The sequence below is a fragment of the Anguilla rostrata genome, chromosome 14 (genome assembly GCF_018555375.3).
Source record: "Anguilla rostrata isolate EN2019 chromosome 14, ASM1855537v3, whole genome shotgun sequence".
Classification (NCBI taxonomy): domain Eukaryota; kingdom Metazoa; phylum Chordata; class Actinopteri; order Anguilliformes; family Anguillidae; genus Anguilla; species Anguilla rostrata.
Genome location: NC_057946.1, coordinates 31,751,869 through 31,776,776, shown reverse-complemented (window position 1 = coordinate 31,776,776; position 24,908 = coordinate 31,751,869). Strand labels below are relative to the sequence as shown.

The 24,908-nt window shown below is 38.7% G+C and overlaps 1 long non-coding RNA gene across 1 annotated transcript; it reads right to left on the bottom strand.

The window, feature by feature from the left end:
* Positions 1 to 10,426: 10,426 nt before the first annotated feature.
* On the bottom strand, positions 10,427 to 13,387 carry LOC135239116 (uncharacterized). The gene is made up of 2 exons (XR_010325286.1): positions 10,920 to 13,387; positions 10,427 to 10,518 (listed from the first exon to the last, which is right to left on the bottom strand). It is a non-coding gene; the product is annotated as an uncharacterized LOC135239116 (long non-coding RNA).
* Positions 13,388 to 24,908: the final 11,521 nt, after the last annotated feature.

Genomic DNA, 24,908 nt, shown 5'->3' with positions numbered 1-24,908 from the left:
TGTAGTATCATTATATCTCCAGCAGTAGTCGCCATATATCCTCTTTCAAAGGCATGTCCCCCGATTTTTTTGTGTGCTTTTTATGTTGGCTGTCTGGTTTTCTTGCCTTGTTAAGGCACTTTTTGTATTCTGTGTTTTCTGTGTGAGCGCCTACATACGTATACAGTACTGGCACAAATTATGGAGACACCACGTGCAAACATGATTTCTTTATTGGGCATAATACATATAATGTCACCATAAAAAATTAAGAAATAATTTGCAATTGTGTTGAACAAGTGATAATAATTACACTCTCCTACCTGTATTAGTCCATAGCTACATAATTGAGCAGTCTGATTTATCTTATTGTCGGAAATTTTCTAATCACCCTGAACATGTATTACCTTTGTCCAGTCTTTTTCTACATAAAATTAAAATAATCGTGAAAAGAAGACCTTTTTTTCTTGTATACCTTTAAATTACTGATGGTCGCATAATGTCATGGCCATTTGTGGTAAGTTAAAATTCCACCTGGTTTGTCTCTGGACAGTAAAAGACAGTCTAGCTAGCAGTATCTCTTGTTAGCTAGTGGCATGAAAAAGTATGTTGTCGTTATGCTGGGCAGGTTTTTTAATCTTCCTCTTTCAGCGAATCATTCACATTCCCTGATGCTGGTGTAGTTTGTTCCTCCTCTGCCTATTCCTCTGCCATCCTTCCACCTGAAACCAGTTAATTAGTGGCTGTGTTTACTTGCATCACGTAGGTGGCCATCTCTAAGCTTTACAGATCTATAGACTCCTGTGTCTTATACTCAGTGTCATGCGGTTAAAAGATATGTTGGACATACAGTGCCGTGAAAAGGTATTTGCCCCCCCTTCCTTGATATCTTCTATTATTGCATAGTTGTCAAACTGAATGGTTTCAGATCTTTAGACAAAATGTAATATCAGACAGAGGGAAACTGAGCAAGGAAAAAAGACATTTTTAAAAATGATTTCATTTATTTAATGAAAAAAGTTATCAAGGGCGGACACATCTCACAGTGGTGGTGTTCTGTGTGGAGTTTGCATTTTCTCCCCGTGTCCGCAAAGTTTCCTCTGGGTACTCTGGTTTCCTCCCACAGTCCAAAGACATGCAAGTTAGGTTAATTGGAGAGTCTGGATTGCCCCTAGATATGAGTGTGTGTGCCCTGCGACGGACTTTCGCCCCGTGCATCCTGGCCTAGACTCCTGTGACCCTGACCAGGAATAAGCAGGTATAGATAGTGGATGTATGGATGGAAAAAGTTATCAAACACCCATATCACCCATGTAAAAAACCAATTAACCACATTTATTTGATTAGATTCATTTGGAATTTGGAAGCCCTGTGGAATCTGAATCTCACTCATTTTGAACCTTACTGTCAGAGTGAAGTAGTCACCACAAAATTTGTACAAGCACACTGTGCCACGATCAAAGGAAATTCCAGAAGAAATGGAAAAAAAGTTGCTGAAATGTATTTGTCTAAAAAGGGTTACAAAGCAATTTCTAAGGCTCTGGGAGTCCATGGAAATACAGTGAGAGCAATTATCACCAAATGGAGAAGACTTGGAACAGTACTATATTTGTCCAGGAGTGGCCGTCCTGCCAAAATTTCTCCAGGAAGTCACAAAAGATTCCAGAAGAACATGCAAAGAACTGCAGGCCTCTCTAGCCTCAGCTAAGGTCAGTTTTCATGCCTCCACAATAAGAAAGACACTAGGCAGAAATGGGATTCATGGGAGAGTAGTAAGGTAGAAACCAAAGCTAACCAAGATAATCATCAATGCTTGTCTCACATTTGCATAAACCCAGATAATCCCCAAACCCTGATGGTATTGGGTTAAGAATACAGCAGAACGGTTGGGAATTTATACTAGGTTTCCATATACAGCACAAGAATAGGGTGCATAATGTACATAACATAATAAATAGCCCACTATTTTTATAATAAATATTTATCAATAATTTAATAATTGAATAAACAAATTACATTTGTAATAAAGGTAACCTTGCAACACTAGTTTGCCATTTACTCCCTACAGAATGATTGTCAGATGACATACACCAGGGTCGACACATCCATGCCACTGCTCAGTATTTTATTTTATTTTTTTCAAGAAGGCCACACCCAACCTAATTTCTGGCTGGGTAGGGCGTCCATCAGGACCTGAACTGTGACTGGGGTACTACTGTTGAGGTCCTCGGCTTCTTCAGGCTGTGACAATGAATGTCATCTGAGTCCCCAACACGATGGAGGAGCAGAGGGACGTGGCGGGAACAGGTTTTGCGAGGCTGGCCGGTCACCCAGCTTTCCAGAAGGTGATGGGTGCCAACGACAGATGTAGCTTCTGCATCAAAGCCCCTGGAGGGCCATATACCCAGTGTTCCAGGAACCAGAAATTGTTTCCCTCCATCCAGCAGCAGGCCGTGTGTGACCACAGAGCCAGGCTCATTGACATTTCTTTTGGTTTCCCTGGTTCCTTGCATGACTCAGCGATCCTCTGGCACAATAAAATGCTTTTATTGTACATAATGTCACAAAGTTACATTACATACTTTAACAAAAGTACTGTATACTTTATATTGTTTGTTTTTGTTCAGACTTCAAAAAGACAAACTAGCAATTGAGGCTACCCGTTAATCGTTCATTTATTTTAGATATGCACCTTATAAACTCTCAGCACCACTCTGGAAGACAAATAAGTCTGGATTTTCTGCGAGTGGAAACAAGGGGCACGTACATGAGGCAGGAACAGCAAAGGGGGCGCTGGAATTTACTTTCCTTTGGACTTTGTTCATTCTATGATGATGCAGCCAGATGTCTTGTCAACACTAGCCAGTTTAGTAATCCACATTGTTACGGCCGACTCGCAGGGCCGCAACAACAGAGTCCAAATGTGTCCAAAAACTGATGTAAGAGCAAAACCCGGACATTCATTTGTACAAATAACAAACTAAAACAAAAGAAACCCCACAAAGTTCACAAAACGATCTAAAAGGATCTTCACAAAAACCTACCAAACACAAACCACACAAAAGAAACCCCAAAGAAGATCTCCCCTGCCTCATACTGCTGGACTTATGTTGGCTCACAGGCAGGGGGAGGCAATCAAGCAATTAGGCAATCAGGCAACTACCTCCACCTGCACTACCCAGACCAGCAGAGGCAGGGGACGTAACAACATCGAGATACAGTCATCAGTATTTCCCAAGACCACAGGAGACTAGCTAGCCATATAAGAGTCAGTATTAACAAACAGTGGATAGGTTGATTAAAATGTTGGATAGTTAAAAATTAGATAGAATCTATGAAGTAAAACCTAAAAGGTTTATCTACCTAGCTGACAATCTAGGACGATGAGCTGCCCCAGTAACTAGATAATAACTCTTACTATGCCAGGTTAACATCTAGCTTTTTCCAGGGCTTGTCTCGCTAGCTAACGAAAAAGCAAATGCTGTTTATTTGGACACGTGTTAATGTATATATTTGTGATTCTAATGAGCTATTAGGCTGGTTGCTCTGTCAAAAAAGAATTTAACATTAACCTAGTTAAATTCTAAATCTTAACAGTCTTATGCTTCTGATGAGTTTTGGTCATCGAGATATACAAGAACTGCAGACCGCTTCAGCTTCAACCGATTCCATGGATTCCTATTGGAGCTGCTCAATGGCGCACAAAGCCAATTCTGTCAGGATTCTGCTCTTTTCTGTTGCTGGTTTTCCTTCAGTTTTGTATTTCAGTTTGTTTCCCTCATTGTTTTCCCCTGTGTTTAATTGTATTATTGTGTTCAATTATTCAATCATAGTTTTGTCTGTGTCTTGTTATCCCTTCCCTATCTGGATTAATTGTGCATTGAGTTCACCTGTGTCTTGTTATCCCCCTGTCTATTTAAGTTCTTTGTTTCCCTGACTCAGGTGCTCGTTCCTTATGTATCGACCTGCCTGTGTTCTGCTTGCCTGTATTCTGCCTGCCTGTGTTCCGCCTGCCTGTATTTTGCCATGACTGTTTTCTGCCCTCGTGTTCCTTGAGCTCTGTGTATGTTTGGATTTTGAGTAGTACTGGTGTTTTCTGTTCTAAAGAGTTTTTGTGTTTTTGAGAATTGCCCTTTGTGGCCTTTTGTCTGTCTCCTGTTTATTTTGGAAGTAAAGTCTTTGTTTAAATTTACCCTTTTGGAGTTTGCTGAATTTTTTACTCTGCGCCAAGGTCCAACCCCCCAAAACCCCCTGACAAATTCAGGGAGGCTGCCATGTTTGACTATGGGGCTTTTGGCACCTGCGTGTGTGCACTGGGCACCTAAACATGAAGGATCACAGTAATGCAAAGCAATGACGTTAACTCATAGGGGCTGTGCTCCAAAAAAGCTTTCAAATCTTATAACGAGCTGTGACTTTTGCCACCTAGCTACAGGATTTCGTGGAAGACAGCAAGTTGACTCATTGTGACAAGGCAAGTTAAAGTAATAAATAAGGTAGTCGATATTTTTATAAAAGCATTTGGCAACACTTGACTGTACATTACATTAGCTAGCTAATCAGCACCATAGCATCATCTGAAGAATAATTTAAGAGCAAATTAAATATAGCTATTCCCATTTTTTAAATTTATATTGGCCTATTTATTTTTCATACGCGATTACTCGCCATCATCAGGCAAGACAGAAATATGACAACTAATAACATTTTTAATTATAGTAGGCTATTAGTAGAAATGTCAGAACGACAATGTAGTCAAAATAATATGGTGGAATCGGCATAATGGCATCTTAAGAGCCACATATGCCAGCTTTATTAGTCATTTATTTGCCACGATTCATTACCATGAAAAATGGGCACAAGATAGTCATGGCAGGTAACATTTTTTTAGTAATATTATGAGTAATAATATCAAAATAACTATTATCAAAACAATAGTGGCGGTGGATTCATGTAATCCTAGGTCAGGGTTTAATACTCTACATGTTCTGATATAGCGGTTCTGTGCTGGCAACTCTCAACTCTTTTCAGCATTGATAAGTCAATCCCAGCCTCAGACTTTTTCATGCACGGGTGTGTCTGTGTGAGGAGGTACACGCATTGTGACATAAAACCATGTGGACCAAACCGGAATGAAATGTATCTTATATTTTCTTCTGTGGGACTCAGCAAAAAATTGATGCCTGGAGAGTAATTAGTTCAATATGAAGAAATTTTTATAGCTTAAAAGTACTGTCCAAAGTAATTAGTTCAATATGAAGACATTTTTATAGCTTAAAAGTACTGTCCAAAGTAATTTAATTTGGCCTGATTAAATTTGTAGTTTTGAATGGACTTCAGTGGGGAAATTTGCTTTTTGGCACCAGAGCCTTACTAAACTGTAATACCTCGCGTAACCACTAGTGTTTATCAGCTTCGCGGAGAATGGCAATCCCTGGTCCCCTGGTTTCTGTTTCCCTATTCTGTTGTCGCAGTTTTATTACATAATCTCTTATGTGGTGGGTGTCCGTGGGCTGTTATACATCTACCACCATTGACTGTGCCAGAGTGTATATTGCAAGAGAGCTTAGATTTTTATCTTAAAGAGATAGTTCACTTAGTGAACAGTTCCCCTGTGTATGCTCGTTTCATTCCTACCAGATTAGCAATCTCAGTAATTTAACCAGGTGTTCGTTTTTCTTAATTAGGCTTTTCATATTTTGAGGGATTATTTATCCTCTTAAATTACATTATGTCAGACATAGCTATGCATACCATGAATAAATAAAGTATCATAGTCACATTGTACTATATTGCATTACATAAAGAGAAATACAAAAAAATGAACTGATCAAATTAAAGACTGAGGTGAATCAATAGAATCCTAATTGCTTTGCAAATGATAATGCTCCAAACCTACATTGTGTTAACTTCTGTACTAACTTTAGAGCTTTCACCATATAAAACCAAATGCATACAAATGCAGTTAAGCAATATGTATTCGTTTAAAAAAAAACAATATTTATTAATTTTTTGTAATACCATTTTTTAGATAACCCACACAATACAAATTCATTAAGACAACATCAAATTATTTACACAGCAATGCCATAATGCATTCAAGTGCAGTTTTCCTCTAAACATACGGCTTCTGTAAAACAAAACAAGCAGTAGAAAATAAAGTGAAGTGAATTCATCAAAAATGGCAATAGTGACAGTTGGCTGATATCTTCATTAAAAAGCTTTTTTTCACAGAATAAACTAAACCAGTGTTCACATGCTAGGTTTGCACTGGAATCTGAGTGCAATGTTCTTGAGAAAGAGAAGCATCCCTGATTGTTTCAAACAAACTAGGAACATTTTTTCATCATGGAGCAGGCTTAGCAATGAAAGGTAGAGTGATGTTTTGGGTTGCATCCTATTTTCCAGTTGGCAAAGAAAAATACTAAAAGAATCAGCCTTTAGACTGCGTCCTTATGGAGACCACAACGGGGTCCTTTACACCTCACAGAGACCATCATCTGTTTCCTGTAAAACCACAGAGATAAAAATAAGTATCATGACACAAGAACTCAGATGATGAAAATATGTGATGCGGATAAATAGGATGACAGTATGTGAGTCTGGTGTAAACTCATCCCAACTGCAGTGGATTTAGAGTTTAGTCTGATGTGAACCAAAGCTATTGAGCTACAGTTTACTGGACATTGTTGGAGTCCATTTTTTTTGTTGTGAAGAAATTAATTGTAAATAGTTAACTGAATAAACAATGACACTCAGTGGACATCCCTGAATGCCAAAGCACAGGAAATATATTGATCACATGAAAACATGGCTGCCCCACAGTTATTTGAGACAGATGTGCTGGTCCAAGATAGTTGCCATCAGAAAACTTTAGTCAACGTGCAAATTGCACCTTAGGCCATTTTTATTTTAACACATTTATTTCTGACAATTAGAAACATTTGATTTACTTCCATTTTGTTTTGAATTTAGGAAGGCCTATTTTGACTTTTTCATGACTTTGTATCTGTAGATTTCATGTGGATGCATCTGTCTGACCTTTGTAACTATGTGAAACTGTGCAGCTTTAAGATTTATGAAAAATTGCTGTGTAATCGTACAATATAGTATTATCGAAACATGTCATATTTTGAATTATGTGTCATTACAGGATGATAAGTGGCTCAATCTATCGCAACAATTATTGTTCATTCCTGGCTATGGTAGTCTAACCTTATGAAATTTACCACAAGCACTTACGCTTTGCTGCACTCATAATGTGCTTCCTTGCATCCACTTTTTTCTGATCACTTTTACATCTCTGAAATGGTTCAGCTGCTGTGACATGCTGCTACGCCACAAATTTTCTCTTATTGGTTATGACACAACTATTGCCACTAAACAATATGGCCGATCTCGTCTCTTCCTCCGTAACGAGCATCTCATTTTACACTCATGAAGTTTCTCTTTTTTGCTTTGCGGATTTGACTTCTCCATTATCCCGACAAGCTGATTTATATGCATATCACGTTCACAGTGAGTTAATACTAGGCTCATGCATGTATGCAAAATTTCAAGTTGATTATGAATTAAAAAGAGAAGATCAGCTTATCAACAATTTTATAAATCAGGATTTTTGACCATACAAACTTTCCTTCTTTTGTGCATACACATTTTAGTATGAAATCTACACTGTTTTATAAATGAGGCCCCTGTTCTGTGTACCATATTTCGCAGTATGCTTTATAAATTCTACTTCTTCACTGTGTTCCTACACTGGAAACTGCAATTTGCCATCTTGAGGACTGCAGAAATCCTCTCTTGTGATGGACTGACTCACAGAAAATACCTCCTGTGTGTGTGCTGTACTCTGCTCAGGTGGAGAGAAGTTCCATCTGTACAGCTTCCTCTGGCGTCTACAAAGAGAAACGATAATGAAATTATGCATGAAATACATCAGTTACATGTGAGAATTTCATGTTTGAAACCTACACATGAACTTTAGGGAAGTCGGAATTTCTGAATATTCAGAGATGCACATATGTACACTTTGATTTAAGTCTGTTGCAGGATTGTCTCTCTTGTTTTGTATTAATTTGAAACCATAAATTACTTAAAATACTGGCAGTGTAGTTAAAACCTGAAATTGTTGCACTTCTGTCTCATTCCCACAGAATATTTTCCAACTAGTGGTAATGTTTATTTGTGAGAGCAATATCCCCCCATCAACAACATGTATGTGCTGCTTCCCTAGCGAATTAAAACTGTAGTTCAGGTATTTGATCTAAATGCTAAATACCCCAAAGCGGCCAGGGGATCAATTCCCAGCTGTGGGACTTTCTGTACTGTAATCCCATCTCTGTCTGTACCCCTTTCTGCTATCCTGTCTGTAACCCTCTCTGCTGCCCCCTCTCTGTAACCCCCTCTGCTGCTCCCTCTCTGTAACCCCCTCTGCTGCTCCCTCTCTGTAACCCCCTCTGCTGCTCCCTCTCTGTAACCTCCTGCTGCCCTCTCTGTAACGCCCGCTGCTGCTCCCTCTGTACCTCCTGCTGCCGCTCTCGAACCCCCGCTGCTGCTCCCTCTCTGTAACCCCCTCTGCTGACCCCTCTCTGTAACCCCCTCTGCTGCCCCTCTCTGTAACCCTCCCTGCTGCCTCTCTGTAACCCCGCTGCTCCTCTCTGTAACCCCTCTGCTGCTCCCTCTCTGTAACCCCCTCTGCTGCCCCTGTCTGTAACCCCCTCTGCTGCCCCCTCTCTGTAACCCCTCTGCTGCCCCCTGTCTGTACCCCTCTCTGCTATCCTGTCTGTACCTCTCTGCTGCCCTGTCTGTAACCCTCTCTGCTGCCCCGTCTGTAACCCCTCTGCTGCCGCTGTACCCTCTCTCTGCCCTCTCTGTAACCCTCTCTGCTGCCCCCTGTCTGTACCCCTCTCTGCTATCCTGTCTGTACCCCTCTCTGCTGCCCTCTCTGTAACCCCTCTGCTGCCCCGCTGTAACCCTCTGCTGCCCCCTCTGTAACCCTCTTCTGCCCCTGTCTGTACCCCTCTCTGCTATCCTGTCTGTACCCTCTGCTGCCTGTCTGTAACCCTCTACTGCCCCTGTCTGTACCCTTTCTGCTGCCCTGTCTGTAACCCCTCTGCTACCCCTCTCTGTAACCCCTCTGCTGCCCTGTCTGTAACCCCCTCTGCTGCCCCCTCTCTGTAACCCCTCTGCTGCCCCCTGTCTGTACCCCACTCTGCTGACCCCTGTCTTAATAAAGTGAAGAAAAAAGTGCAGACTGACTGCTCTCCTAAAACATAAATTAAAAATATTGTAACCTGTTTGGCAGGGCCAAGTGCCTGGTTTGGAAACTAAACCATGTTAAATAACTACAGGAGTGCTGCACTCCAAGCAGTACTGGAAACTTTCTTCAAGCAACAATAGCTGAGGGCACTTGAATACAGCACAATGGCAGCCTCAACATTAGGGGATTGCACGGCCATTTTAGGAAAGAAAAACTCTTTTTAACTGCCTCAGCACTTCTCCTATCATTACACACCTGATTTTGCTGAGATGTCGATGACTGGCCTTTTTTGCAGGCCAGTGTTTTGCAGCACTGAAAAATGAGCTCCAGCTGTTCCTTCAATCTAAGGTAAAATGAAATGGCAGTGTTACCATAAACAGTGAAAGGAACTTACAGATCGAGACACAATATTGCTAATTTTACATTATAACTTATTTTATACAACTATGCTTAAAATATATTAAGAGTGGTTAACTTTGAAACATGAAGCTTTTTCACATAGTATTTTCTGAAATGTTGTAATAACCAAAAAAAAAAAACAAAAGGAAAAAAAAAAAGAACATACTTAAAAGAACTTATAACAGATAAACATACTCATCATTAAGGCAAATACATTTACTACAGGTAGTTTTTACTTACTTTTTATCCTGCATACCTGCATTCCAGAAAATAACAAAGATGGTCAACATTTACATAAATTTGACAATATTCCATTTACACATGCATAATGTTCTTTTCAATTTGAAGGAATCTGAGTTATATGTGAGTATCAGCCATATTTGATATGTACGAAATATGTAATATTTCCATAGGATACTTACAGTATGCATACACCTGTAAACCTAGCCAACAGGCCAAAAAGAAACATTCAAGGGCCAAGACGATCATCCGAAGATCTACCACAGTTTGCCCTCCCTTTTCTGAAAATAAAAGCATATTTACAAAAATCCTTACAGAGAAACCCACAGTTTGGTTTTGTGTTTTCCAGAGTTAGCACATGTGTAGATTATTTCTCAGAGGTGGTCACATTTAAAATAGGTATTTAACACCTATGAATTCACTGGTAGTACAAAATATGACAAATTAGGCAGTAGGTTTAAATTTTAGATCAGGATACAGAATACACAAAGGGAACAATTACCACAGTTTTCATTGAGATGTAAAATGGTGTTTGCTGTGCTCACCTGTTTTCAGAAAGACTTCTGTTGCCAGAGCAATTGAATTAAGAATACTTAGGACAGCAGAACCAAACAAATATACTAGGACATGAGGTACTCCTGAAAATCAACGAGGTCTATTTTAGTAAGTATGTAAGTTTGAGACAAAAATACTCACCACAACTGATTTTTCAAAGGCAAAATACATTTTTTACAGCAATTTTTTTTAACTTGCATGAAAATATTTCATTACACACATTGATTTATAAAAATGTAGATATAATTTTGAATGATTTATCATTTACCAATCTTCACCTTCTTATTATTATTTTTTTGGTCTTACAGTTACTCCTGATACAGAAAAACAATTATTTGTCGTAAGTCATATAAGTTAAATTATAAAAAGGATGTGAAATACAAATAATTCAAACTGGTTGTTTGTGTGGACACAGAATACGAATCAAAATTGGTCTATTAAGCTCCATAATTGAGTAAAATTAATTGATTAAATGATACTGTACCAGGTAAATTTCTCCTGTGGTCAAAAGCCAGTACTGCATTCAGGATGTAGGCGAATACAATGAAACACATCAATGCAGGGTGTTCTGCAGCAACACATATGAGTTCATTGAAGTTAAGAGCAAAATATTTGATTGTTGACAAAAGAAAAAAATTATAAAATGATTCCATAATTTGAATTAAAGACATACTGTGCCGGTTTTTTTAACCAAGAAAATATCATAACCATGCTAAGGCATATGATGCACTGGCAATCTCTGTCTTATTTGCATCTTTAGCTGTATTTGTTATTCTAAAATGTGTTCGGGACGTTTCTGGGTATGGCACTTTTGTGTTAGGGGTGGGTGTGGCTGAAGGGCCTGTGGGGTGGGATTAGGTTTCAGTGGAGTGCTTGTTGCTAGCTAGCTTGCAAAGAAGTCCAGATACAGCAAAGCAAAAGGACAAGTTGACAGGGCTCTTTCAAGAACTAGAGTTAACCACTGAACTGCTTTATCCTCGGCGGCGTCTGCTGAAATTTGTCAAGGGGATGAAAATCAATGTGGTTGGCTTGTTTTCTGTTGGACCTGTAAGTGACGTTACCTGCAGTGTGAAGCTAGACACAATAAAGCTGCTTTCACGAGGATCTGACATTTTATAAATAAAGGTTCCAACAATAAGACTACTATTACGTTATTGGAATTAATTAAGCTATAATCAGATTTGCCTTCTTACTGTTGTGCATGGCTGCACATTTCACAGTACTAACGTTACCCATCCAGCTAGCTACATTGGGTGGGGTCCTCAGGGTAAGTGGGAGAGGTTGAAATCCTGTGTAGTATGCCTTTAAGATAGATTTTATTGGGCTAGATTTCCATATATGAAGCATTACATATTATATTATATTACTTATAGTATTACAGATACAATAATTTAGTTTAAAATAATGACATTAAAAATATAAGCAAAATAATTTACTTACAATGATTCTCCCAGGATCGCAAATTTTTGTTGGTAATGCCATATATTTTAGCAAACTTTAGTCTGTGCAGTGATTAATAATGTAATACTGGGAGTGAGATATGTGGAGCCAGCTATAGGACAGCCTAGTCTTAAGTCCGTGTACAAAATCCCCTGCTGGGGCACCCTCTGAGCTATCATCCCTTCTGTCGGCCAGCCACTCTGCTTTTTCCCTGTCTGAATAACTAAAAAATTTGAAAGGAGGGAAGGCTCTCCTTTTGAAAAAATAAATAAATAATGGGGCTGTTGGATGGCTCATCCTTAAGGCACTGTACTAGTGTATAGATGGGCTCTATGGTCTGGTATCTGTTAAGGCATTATTCTAGTGCATGGATGGGCACCACAGTCTGGTATCTGTTAAGGCACTGTTCTAGTGCATGGATGAGCCCGACAGTCTGTTATCTGTTAAGGTCCCATATGCTGTGCCTCAATATGAAGTCAGCTGCCTTAGAGGCAGCATTTGAAGACAGAATTTTCACAATTCTTTCACACTTGTCCTTTGTAGGCATGTCACAAACCAAAGTCATCAAAAAATGCATCCTTCTGAGGTGCCTTATTTTGGTTATATTTGAAGGCAATGTCTGATGCATCCTTCAGCTGGAAGGCTATCCCATGGGTCTTTGCTTTTTCTGCAGACTTCTCACTTCCGTTAAATTAATGGCAGCTCAAACCGGCGAAGCGGTGGATAATGTGAATTTACAGTGAACTCGATAATTTGTTGTAGTCACATCTAAAAGTACACTTTATTTATTTAATACACTGGAATAATGTATTTAATGTTATTAAACCTCGCAGTGGTGGGGGTTTTCATCGGCCAGAACAACAGTATCGAAAAAGCAATTTGCACCCTGTGAATAATGCACAATTAAAATGTCTATCAAAAACACACAAAAAGAACATTGAAAACTTGAATTGTGCGGCCCACGGACTGTTGTGGCCCTAAACGACCACATAGAGCATTTATGTCAGCAGTCAGCTCTGTAAGGCACTGTGTGAGTGCATGGATGGGCCCCGTGTTCTGGTATAAAATCCCATAATTGCATGCTTGTGTAACTGGAAGTAGCATTACCAAAATTTGTGGGAGGCTTCAGTCAGCCAGGATCCACGTTGCTCTCATTGACCCCTATTGGTCAATCAGAAACCTGCAGTTTGCTTGCTAAAGCTGCAGATGATGCAGTGTCTTTCTCTGACTCACATCAGTACTAAGCTTGGCTTGTGGGCTGTGATGTGAATAGAAGGAGTGGGTGATATTGCAGAGATGTAACTTAACAGAAATGTAATAATGTGTAATGAATTTGAATTAAGTGATTTCCCCAGTATGTCTCCCAAACTTACACACATATGCCCTTTAGGCAAAGAAGGATGTAATGTTCTGTCAGTTTTAAGCTATGCATAATACATCAGAGCTGACAAAGCTTAATCAAGTGGAGCAAAAAATGATTAAACGAATATCAATGTCAACAAATACCAAATTCCATACCTTTATCCTTTTCTGAGAAGAAGTCCAGGAATAGAGGGTAGAATGTACAATTAATCATGTACTTAAGCACCTCAAGGACTTTCCCACCTAAATCTGAAAGAAATGTGATGCCATTAAGTTAGAAAAATAAAATGTTATATTTACCGTATATATTACAGTTCTCTGGCTAGGAATGGTGGTATAAACATCTTTGACAAATGACATTTTGCTGCAGTATTCATGTAGCTTTGGATTGGTGAGGTGAGAGTTCACAGATCACTATCATTCATATTTCCAACCCTCAGTTGTGTCTGTATACGCAACAGTACACAAAGTCTTGGTTCAGTACTCTGTATATCTAGTTTTTAGATTAACACCTCTTGAGAAACAGACAATATAATTTGATCTGGCAAACTCACAGACCAGGCAGTGTCACTTGTGATTGAGGAGCTTGCTCTGCTTTGACCATGGGAATGCTCTCTCTCTATCTCTGCTCTCCCCTCCACAAACATCAAAGGAAACATCCTTGGGGCATTTAAAAGTAATTGTTTATCTCACTTATCTAGGCACATGTATCTCTCTACAAACCTTTATTACCTTCTAGAGGAAACACACATCTAAATGTCTATATAGATAATGGTTGTCGAATCCTAACAGTTGAAATCTGCATTTTAGAAGCAGTTCTAATTTCAAGCAGAAACCAAAGTGATGTGATTTGGTTTTGTCACATGGAAAATATTTTGCCTGAAGGTAAAATTACTATTGGCGGGATTTACAAATATCAGCAAACAAGCAGTAGTAAACTTTTCAGGTTGCCTCAGTACCTCCTAACATATTCATGCTTGATTTTATTATAAAGAGACTGAAACCATGAATCTTTTAATAACAGTATTGTAGAGCTTAGCCCTACTTACAACAGTATAAGGCAAATTAAATAAGAACATTTTTTAGCTTTTAGTTAACCCAGTCCTTGTCTGACCAGCCTTCTCCACCTCAGCAATTGGCACAAAAATTCTCCCCTGATGCATAGATTAGGAGAAGCGAGGGCGTTCCCCTCACTTGCACTCCAGGCTGTTTTTATCTCACTCCAGTAATAGCCACATTCTGGTGATGCTGTGTCAAATGAGTTGGCATGTTTAATGTATTGCCAGCCATAGACCTGTTTTCAGTTGAACAATGTCAGCTTGAATGAAATGACAGGGTCCTCAGGCTCTGGCTTATCATTTGAATTTGCTATACTGATGAAGCTGACATACGACCCTTTGCAAATGACTTGTTCAGTAAATGGGGGGGAACTCTGAGTTTTGAATATAAGTTCAGCACAAGAAAGTTATGCGTGGGGTTTCTGGGTAGCTCCCTCAGTAAAAGTGGCGCTTGTAGAGCATGAGTGAACACCACGGTCTCAAATCGAATCCAGCCCATGCCAGTGCTGACTGTGGCCGGCAGCGTATGAATGGGTCTCCATCATCCCTGCCCTGTGTGTGCATGGCTGCGGTGTGAAAAAAAGCAGCTGACTGGCAGACGTGTGTACCAAATGGTGCCAGTTAAGGCACCACACTGTGATTGAAGCCGGCAGCTCCTTTAGGACGACACAAAATGACCGACTGTGTCACCCAGGGCATGGGAAGGTTCAGATGAGGTCTTATTCCAATCCAAAAAAATGCTTTTTCCCTGATTGGAGGGAAGTAGGGCTGTCAATGCTGGCATTTGAATATTGTTTCTAAAAAAAACAATTCATGTTCAAATATTTTTAATATGCATTACAATTTAAAATTTTTAATTACACGTCAAAATTTTACCAGCTTTCGGGCTGTGTTACTGCACGTTATGTCCACAGGACAGGAAACCAATACAACAAGAGACATAACTAGCATACAAATTTTTGAACATGAATATAAACGCAGTCAGGTTGAAAAAGAAAACATTAACATGAACATTTAAGATGGCTTAGAGCACACCTTTATAATGCCTTTGCTTATAGAAAATTATGGGATATAGTTTTAAGAAATGGGACAAGAAAATTTTTGAGAGGAATAATTTACAATAAAGTGCTACTAAAAACAGAAAAGTACCTTCTTGGACCTTTTGGAAAGGGACCTAAAATCAGCAGTTTTAACGTTATCCTCCTAAAACGCAATTAACTTCCAAAAGCTAGCGTGGAAAAAGTAAAACATTAAACTAACTTAACTGCTTAAGCCTTTTATGTCAGGCCTGCAGGTTATTTGCTGGAAACCCCAGAAGGTTCACTCGCAAAGAGACCGGTACTGATCTCTTTTTATCCACTATTTTCCCAGTGGACAAAATTATGTGTGGGAACAAGGTATGAAATGAAAGTGCAGCGTCAGTCAAGTGACTTTCAACAGAGTAGGACCAAGATTTATTTGCAGTTTAACAAACCCCAAGTTGAAAGGAAGACCGCTGTAATAGTCACGCTGCATTTTTTTCCCTTTCAGATTTAAGTGTTAATTTTCACACTCTAATGTCATTGTCTTTTTACAGTTGAAACAGCATTTGAATATCAAGCCATCACTTGACAGCCCTAGTTGGAGGGGGAATCCCCAAAGTGACCCGGATATAAGATGCCAGCCACCAGTAAGGGAAAACATTTATGTTTTCATCTTCATTATCGCCACTGCGACCCTGATCTGGATCAAGCAGTTAGAAAATGGATGGATGGATCTTCATTATTCATCTAACAGTAGAGCTCCTTTTAAACTGCAGACTTCAAATAACTTATTTGTCTTTGAACATTGGGATGGCAGATATGCCATCCAGCCATGTTATGCCTTGGTGGGGCATGCCCCATATTATAAAGACATGCTGCTATATGCACTTTATAAAAACCTTTATTATTATGCATAGATGCTTTATAGCATACATTTGCATGGTTTTATCTCATAACTTTCATCTTCTTAGTTGTTGAATATAAAGTTTTTGTATATTCCCAGAAACAAAAGTAAACATTTTGCAAACCAACTAATCGATTGATCGAAAAATAAATAAATAATCATCAGATTAATCAATTATAAATATTGTTGTTAGTTGCAGCCCTAAAATGGAGACAGCAGAAAACTACCATGAATTTCTCCAATTATGCAAGATATTTTGCCTAAAGTGTGTGTGTTTCAGTAGGATATTATCACGCATAGCATCCTACCCGAAGGGTCAATTGCCTACAATGGATAACAAAATAGCAGGTTGTTTTTGTGGCCTATATCCTACAGACAAATTCAGACAAATGTAAGATGGGGAAGCAGGCCATTTACTTGTACATGAATGCTGCTTGAACAAACATGCCTCTAAACATAAGCATGGCAGCTACCATTATTTCAATATGAAATGTGAATATGCATGATTTAATTTATTCAACCAGCCATTTCCAAAGGAAATTAGCACCCTTGATTCTTGCACTGACGCTGACAACTAGGTCATCAATAACCATGAAAGCATCTTGGAATTCACCTAAGAGGAAGCTGACTGCATCCTATTTCCCTCATCCAGTACGGGCACCACAATGTCTGATGACATGGTCATTAGGCTGGAACGACTGCACCAAAAGAATACGCCTCTTGTTCCATGGCTCCACACTCAGTCAATACTGAAGAAACAAGTAAATCCCGAGAGGCCTCCATAAACAGAAGGCTCCAACCCTGCGTAACTAGGATGCTACCTTTGTTAAAAAATGGGGAGAAATCCTTAATGAATGCTTATTTGACCTCATGCTCTTGATAATAGAACAGGTGTAGAAAGATTCAGAAAAAGTTAAGATGGCAATGGCACAACAAGAGAATTCTTCGAAAAACGAAAGATGGCTCACAATTCATGAAGTTCAGTGAGACCCTGGAGAAATCCATTGCAGAATACAAAGAACATCTCCAGGCCATCAAATTGAGCAACTACAAATAAAACTTCCTTGACTACCAGTGAAGGACAGCCTACCAATGGGAAAGCCAAGATCAACAGCCCTTCAACTGTACAGGACTGTGACGACAACTACCTAGAAAAAACTCCATGTCCACTGAAGATGACTACCAAGACAGTAATTCCATTCTGCGCTCAATGTCTCCTTTATTAGGTATGAGGGGACACCACGACTGAAATCCCTAAAACAGATGAAATGTTGGCAGGGGAAGGGGAAGAGGAATACCATACACCCAAACCCATCAGCATCCATTGATAAAAAAATTGTGGCAGGACATAGTAATCAATCTGTCAAGTAAGTTACTTTCTGAGCCACAAGTTTCTGTACTGTCTAAAGAATTGTCATTTGTATCTGTTTTCAAAAAAAGGCATTTTGATATTCAAATACATCTTTTTAAGTTCTTCAGAAAGATTAAATTTGAAACAACTTAAAAATTTTTTTTTTTTTTTTAACAAACCTGTTCCTGATTCTAGCGGTAATACAAACATGCCCCTCAGGCCAAAAGGTGTGTTTTGCCCCATTTCCACCAGTTCATCCATTATAACAGTTTGCAGATTGGGTGAGAAAGATGTTAATCAATGGTAAAAGGGTGATGCAAGAGCTCAAAGTATAAGCTTAAGACACTTAAACAATTGTCAAATTAACTATTTATCAAATCCCTAAAACACAGCATATCATTAAGGATATCATAACATGTGCTTCTACATACATAGTCTATGCAATCTATCCTATGTGGGGAAAAACAAAAAGGGCTCTTAAACAATGGAATAGCGAACACATTAGCTCCATAAGGTGCAACAACCAAACTTATCCAGTAGCAATTCATTTAAACAAAAATGGCCATGATTTAACACATTTGAAATTTCATGGTATCAAAAAGGAACTCCCTTCTAGAGGTGGTGATCTTGAAAAACCGTTACTACAACAGGAAGATTTTTGGATTTATATTCTCAGGACCCTGCATCAAAATGGTCTAAAATAAAGAGCTCGTACTTAATGCTATGCTGTGATTTATTGATATAATAGTTGTCAATACATTATTTTAGACTTTTGTCCAGTCCAGTCCCCTTACACATATAACCATCAGGATTACTTCTATAGAATGCATTGATGAACTGTACCTTATTCTGTATTGAAATGTTTTTTAAATTTACTGGTGCACTGTTTTTGACAATGTTTCAATCTTCTTTTTCCTAGCGCTAATTAATGGAAATTGGACACCTTTCGGTAGCCACATTCCCTGATCAATTGGAAGATATATACACCCCTTTAACTCTATAGGCTGATGCCAATTTATCTTAATAAATCATGGATATATGGTGTATCCAAATTCTGTGGGCACCGGCGTCCATACCACTAAAGAGTGGGAAGGAAAAGGAAAGCTGGCTTCAGCCTCCTGGCTAAAAATCTCATTTCAGGTCTCATCTGACCGGAGCACCTAGATCCAGTCAGAGTTCAGCTTTTTGGCCAGCGGTTGGATCGGTGTCAGAGGAAGGATGTTGAGAATAATTTCACACCTATGGTGATTTACGGTTCTGGATCTTTGATTTCATGGGGTTGTTTTCAGAGGTGGAAAGTCCAGGGGTCAGAAAGTAGAAGCCCTGCCATGTGTTTCTTCCAGCCATGAACTCAGCCAGCTGATTTCACTAATTCACTTGTATGTCTTAGCTGAAGGATTGTACTAATTGGCAAATCCAGGTGACTGAAACAAAATACTGAGGAGGACATTTATTTTCTGAACCCGGATTTTCCACTTCTGGTTGTTTTGCCCCAATGGGTCATATATTTTGGCCAAAAACCAAGTACCCGCCCCCTGTAAATGGATCATTCCACAAGACAATGATCCCAAGCATGCCACAAAATAACCCAATAAATTGTAAACTGACCACAAAATAATTTTTTGCAATAAACAAGGAGTCTACAGACTTGAATGTAATCACAAAATGAAAATAAAAACTGAATATTTCAGTTGATATTGAGGGTAGTCTACACATGCAGACCAAATAATCTGAAGGATTTTGACAGATTCTTGTGGGGGGTCCACACGGGGTGGAGTAACCACAAGGTCTCAAAAGACTAGAGGAAGGGGACAAAGTAAACAAACAGAAAAATAAATACTCCTAAGGGAGAATATCCCAGGTATATAGGACTAAGTAGACTACTTGTGAAAGGGTGAAAAGAACTTAAGGACAAGGAGTATTCAAACTAGACAGAACAGAATAATATACTCCTCTGGGCGGTAAGTCCTGCCATTAAATACTAACAAAAAACTACCCAGAGAAAAGGGCAAAACTAAACAGCAAAAAGGAATATAATAAAGCTGTCTCGTAAAAAGAACTGAGAGTGTACAGAAGGTGACAACTAAACAAAACAGCCCTCGAAACGAGGATTGATAGAAAAGCACCCAAAATGTAACGCCAAGTAAGAGATTATTGTGCAATTGTTTCAGCATTCAGTACAACAGAGATCTCTTCAAAATCAGAAGAGAGACTGTTACAGCACTGAAACGTTACAAACACACTGACAGAATACCGGCTTACGTGTAACCAAAGTTGACACAAAAGCACTGACTGCAGGCCAGCAAGAGCTTAAATAGGAACTACAGCAGGTGATCCCAATTAGTCCAAACAGGGGAAAGAAGTGACAAGAATGTCCTCCAGTGGCCAAGGATAGCCACTACCACCCAGAACCATGACAATTCTTTATTGAAAAATAATGAAAGACCCTTCCCCCAATATGATCACTAATATCATGAAACACGATTAAAGACCACTCGGCAGTTTTTTCTTGTGAACAGAAGGTGCTGAAAATAGTAGTACCGATAGTACCGAAAACACCAATAATTTTTTCACCTTTTTAGGAAATAAAATTATTGTGTTAAAAACAAAACTTTTTTTCTCTGAAAAACTGTGTAAAATAAAAATGTAATACGTTTTTTATTTTTACTTTTAGTTTTTTAACCAGAATCCTGTGGTGGAGGTGAATGACTAAAATTGTATTTTTACTCTCTCTCTCTCTCTCTTAAAAAAATGGATTGCCAGAGAAAATTTTATCGACTTTCCCTATGTGCAGCTGTTCTGTCCCTCTCAGTGGTGTGTAACAGTGTGACAGTCATTTTCAGTGTTTAACACGACCTTTCTAGTTTATGTTCATCATACATACTTCACTACCTACCTAACTACTTACAACCCCCCACACACACACAAACACAAACACATGGTTTCGCCATGCACAAACGACATTTTATACATATCCCCCATTTCAGACATAGTAATGTTATGTAAATGAAAGTAGTCCTGATTTTTACTCTTATCATTATCACAGTCTGTGACTCCAAGCAAATGATATGTGACAAAGTGATAATAGACATCACCAGATGCTCAGTATCTTCGCTAGCTAAGGTTTCTCTTCAGTATGTGAAATGCATGTTCAAGTGGATTCAGGTCAGGTTATTGACTTGGTCAGTCAATAATTTTTAGTTTTTTGGCTTTGAACTGCAACATGGCCATCCTGTTTTTGTGGCCAACTAGTGGTTCACATCTTGCGGTGTAGCCTCCATAATTCTGTTGTGAGGTCTTCTGCTCACAATAATCACTGGCACATCCTAGCCTGCCTCCTGAAGAGTGTTTCTGATTGCTTAGAAATGTGTTTTTCTTCATTATGATCAGAATTCTTCTTAGCCTGCCAGGCACTTTGTGATTGAGCTCACCAGCAAGCTTTTTCTTCTCAACGATGTTCCAAGCAGTTGCTTTTGGTAAGACTAAGGTTTGGCCTATGTCTCTGACAGTTTTTCTTCTTATTTCTCAGCCTCATAATGGCTTCCTTGACTTCCACTGGCTCAATTCCTCTTGTTGACAACCACCAATACCAGACTCCAAAGGCAATCAAAAGCCTAGCATCTTGATCAGATACGTAAAGCTCTCTTATACCTGCTCTAAGGAGGCAATTGAACACACCTGACAAATTGGAAACATTTCTGAAGCCGTTTTTCCCAAACATTATGGTACCTGAAATGGGGGAGGGGGGCTACAATGAAAATCCCAAATCGAGAACTGAAAGACCACAGTGAATTGTTTGATACAATCAAATTGTGTTGCACAGAGCCAAATCAATTCTTTGTCCAAACTTTGAGAGCTTATGCACAAGTCTCATTGCCATAGTACATATCGTTTTAAGTTCAAGATTGCATCAAACAGCTCATGACGCATAGCATGTTTACTACATCATTCTTACTGCACCAATCTGATTTCCAGTAATCCAGCAATTTTTTCAAATCAGGTAGAATAAACCACAAAAGAAACACTGAAATACAAAAAGATACACAATAAAGATGTTTGTTATAAACTGATGCTGGTGAATCCCTTTGATTTAATATATACATATATTTTTATATAAATAATATCAAAGAATATCAATTCCCATTAGAATTATAGCTGATCTGTTTTAAATAGATGATATTGGTATTAATGCAAACCATAACCCACAATGCACTTCCAATCACAAGTCTTACAAAAAATTATTTGGAGTTTTTTCTGTAGAACAAAGTGCCTTTAATTAATGTAAAGGTAGCATGCATTTTAATTTAAACCCCTGTAGTCTACCTCATCGCTGGCAACGAAAAAGGGGGGATGTTGTATTTAATGCTTAATAACTTTGCTCTCGTTTCATGTATAAACTTATTTTAAATTGCGCTATGAAGCTAAGCTCTGTGGCTACAAGAACAGTCCCTTGCTTTTTGCTAAATCAGTCTGAGATTTCTCTATCTACGTGCCAATTGGAGGGAAGTGTTTCTGGTTTTAATCATTTACTACACAAAGGAGCCAGCGATGTTCGTCTCGCACTTTTGGTTTTTGCTGGCGGCAGATCTGCTGAGCACTGTGGGATGAAGAAATGCAAGGAATGTCACACAGACACCCAGCTGCATTTTCTAAGTCACCATCTTAACCAGGAAATGCAAGATGCAGGCACACACAGGCCTTTTATTTTCTTTTTATTTTTGCTTTTTTTCCCATTTTATTGGTAGTGCTATGCTAAATGCAAATCGGAAAAGCTTTATTTCAGTACCGGTTTATAGCTTGCAATGAAACAGTTTGTGAAGAATGGCTAAACCCATTTGTAAGTATTTATACACTAACTTACTGTTTGTGAAATGAAAAATAAAAATCTAATGCTGCTCAATATACTTTTGCGCATTTGGAAACCAGCTGGATTGTAGTTCCAAATATATATAGAAAATGGTGCCAAGCACACTCTGTATAATAATTATTGGACAATATTTATAGCAAAAATGTACTTAGTATAATTACAATCACATAGTATAAACAGGAATTGTGCACGTAGTAAGGGCTAGACTGTTGAACAATGGGCACTCTTGCTTTGTCTTTCAAGGCTTTCAAGATAAGGTACTTGGGTTGTTTTGTTTAAATTTTGTTGAGTGATAAAGCCTATCGTTTTTTGTGTGGGTTGTTCTTGTGCTGTACTTGCTAGTTCAATTGTAAGTTCAAGAAACCTGCTGTTCTCAGTACTGGGTCTCACTGAGTGCTCTGGCATCTCGCATCTCTGCCTCGCCCCCCACCTTTCCACCCTTTGTCATGTTACGGGCAGTCTTGGAGAGCTTTATTTTACAAAAATAAACAAAAATATAAATAGTGTGATGGAGAGTGAGATATAACGTGTGAAAATACAGTGACTCGAATTTAGGCTGAAATATTCAGTTCACCTAAAATTTGGATTCTTATATACATTCTTATATATATATTGGCAGTAGCAACAGTGCCCCCTGCCTCATTTTGGACAGAAACTGTTTTGAGCAGTGGCATAGCTAAGTTCTGATATGAATATTTTGTATATAGTTATTGGTTTTGTGTAGTCTGTCGTGTTTATTTGAATTGCAATCTTTTATTGTTTTATCAATAAATTGAATAAAATTTCAATGTTTTTCAATGTTTTCTTGGCTTTTCTGTCCATTTGCCATTTTACAGTCTCCTAACATGAATCTACAATAAAATAACAGAGAGGACAATTTTTTACTGAAAAAAAATATATGCAAGACACACATGAGGGGCAAAAACAGCAAAAATTTGAGGGCCCCGCATAATGGGGAAAATGGCCTGGCTGGGTGTTTAAAGCAGCTGATCTCAGAGTGTGCTTTTAGATCTTAATTGAAGGTATATGGCAGTTAACAATTTTTTCTGCCTGGATCATCAAGTGAATTGACAAATGGTATGGCTTCTGTTAAACACAAATTTTTAAAAACGTATGCATTGTATTCATCCATATTTGTGACAAGAATTAAAAGCCTTTGTGTGTAGTTGGTTATCTGAAGCTAAATGTTAAGAAGTTTAAGGTTTGTACACAATTCTGGCCTAAGAGTATTCACAGCTTGAGCTCGTGTGAGCCGGTGGGTATTGGGATGTTGTCCCTGGTGTGTATTTTGTTTGCGTTTTTCTGAGCTGCGTCTCAGGTTTTTCTTTTGCTGAGTAAGTTTTGCGGCTCAGTTGTCTATTTTCTTTTAAGACCAGTTTTGGGTTTGGTACCAGAGCCTCGCCTCTGTACCACTGGTCCTCTTCTTTTTTCGCCCTGGTTTTTACGGGTCGCTTTTGGTTTCACAAGCCAGTTTTCGGCTGGACAAGGTGGTCCTTCGGAGTGGCTTTTTACTCCGTGTTTTTTGGTTCTTGTTTTTTATCCTTTGTGTGCGGGAGTTACTCTCCCTAGGATCTTATTTGTTTTGTGTTTTACTTGTGGGTGTTCCCTTTCCCTTTCCCTTTGTCCTTCGGGACTTTGTGGCTAAAAGCTTCCGGTAGCGTTAGCTTTTCGTTCCCCTATATTAGTCGCTTCTGGTTCTCCAACACCCCCTCACCATTATAGGGCCTAGACCGCTCAGTGTTAAAGCAGCTTGTATTCTCAGGCTTGTTTGTGCTTTTAGATCTTAACATATTAGAAAAAGGTATATTATGGCAGTAAACACATTTTTTCTGCCTGGCATTCAATCAAAATAACATGAAATTGACAAATGTATGGATTGTTATGAACACAATTATTAAAAACATGTATTTGCATTGTGATTCTATCCACATATTTGTGACAGAGAAATTAAAAAGCCCCCTTTTCATGTACAGTTAGTTATCAAAAATGGAAGCATAAATGTTAACCGAAGAATAAGGTTTTGTGCCACAACTTGTGGCCAGCATGTCCTATCTGCACCAGAAATTTTCTTCCATGAAAGTCAATCAGCTGGTGGCTCTGTGGTTAAGTGGACAGTAGTGTCTATGGCATTCTTGCAGAATATGCCGTAAATACTCTACTGAATTCAGATCCGGTGGCTGAGAAGGCCGTGAAATAGGGATAATGCCAGCACTATGCTCCTCAATCCACTGTCTGACTATGATGGATTGATTTTTTATGATAATTTATTAATTGCACATTTGTTTTATAAGTTATCACTGCAAATGGAGGTGCCACAAGCTATTGACTGAAGGGGTTCACATTTTTTCACACATGAAATCTGAGTTTTTGTTAAATAAATAATAAAAATATATAATATTTTTTGTTTGTGTCCTTTATTTGGAATGTCTTTATGACAAATTGCGGTTTAGATACAGACTTTATCAAAAA